The 975-nt window shown below is 37.3% G+C and overlaps 1 non-coding gene across 1 annotated transcript; it reads left to right on the top strand.

Annotated features, from left to right (window-relative positions):
• The first annotated feature begins 593 nt into the window (after window positions 1-593).
• LOC145417949 (5S ribosomal RNA) lies at window positions 594-712 on the top strand. Its single transcript, XR_013900610.1, has one exon. It is a non-coding gene; the product is annotated as a 5S ribosomal RNA (ribosomal RNA).
• Window positions 713-975: the final 263 nt, after the last annotated feature.

Below are 975 nucleotides of genomic sequence, written 5' to 3'. Positions count from 1 at the left end.
TTGTTTCTTATGGCATCTACTGTCGCTTTTAATTGGCGCGTCTGTGTGGTGTGGCAAGGATAAATACACTTGACCATGCAATTACTAGAATCACCAAGCAATTATTAGAATCACAAAGCAATTATTCAAATCACCAGCCAAATATTTGAATCACCAAGCAAATAGCAGAATCACCAAGCAATTATTAAAGTAACCAAGCAATTATTAGAATTATCAAGCTATTATTAGAATCACCAAGCAATTATTAGAATCACCAAACATTTCTTTGAATCACCAAACAATTATTAGAATCACCAAGCAATTATCAGAATCAAGCAGTCATTAGAATCACCAAGCAATTATTAGATCCACCAAGCAAGTATCAGAATCACCAAGCAATTATAAGAATCACCAAGAATTTATTAGAATCACCAAGCAATTATTAGAATCACCAAGCAATTATTAGATTCACCATGCAATCATTAGATTCACCAAGCAAGTATTAGAATCACCAAACAATTATAAGAATCACCAAGGAATTATTAGAATCACCAAGCAATTATTAGAATCACCAAGCAATTATTAGAATCACCAAGCAATTATTAGAATCACAAAGCAACGGCCATACCACGTTGAGTACACCGCTTCCCGTCCGATCAGCCAAGTTAAGCAACGTTGGGTCTGGTTAGTACTTGGATGGGTGACCGCCTGGGAACACCAGATGCTGTTGGCACAACGTTCTCCCTACGTGTCAAGTGGGGTTGGTGGAGGATTAGTGCCCTTCCCTGTAAAACAATTAACTCTAAGCCCTTGGCCACCCCGTTTGGGATACATGGCGTCTGGCAATGATGATGATGATGATGACAAAGCAATTATTAAAATCACCAGGTAGTTATTTGAATAACCAAGCAATTATCAGATTCACCAAGCAATTATCAGAATCATCAAGCAATTACCAATATCACCAGGCAATTATCACAATCACCAAGCAATTAT

Source organism: Coenobita brevimanus, chromosome 111 (genome assembly GCF_032717465.1).
Source record: "Coenobita brevimanus isolate Jiangsu-jjx chromosome 111, ASM3271746v2, whole genome shotgun sequence".
NCBI lineage: Eukaryota > Metazoa > Arthropoda > Malacostraca > Decapoda > Coenobitidae > Coenobita > Coenobita brevimanus.
The sequence above is the reverse complement of the archived record's forward strand: the minus strand, read 5'-3'. Positions and strand labels throughout refer to the sequence as shown.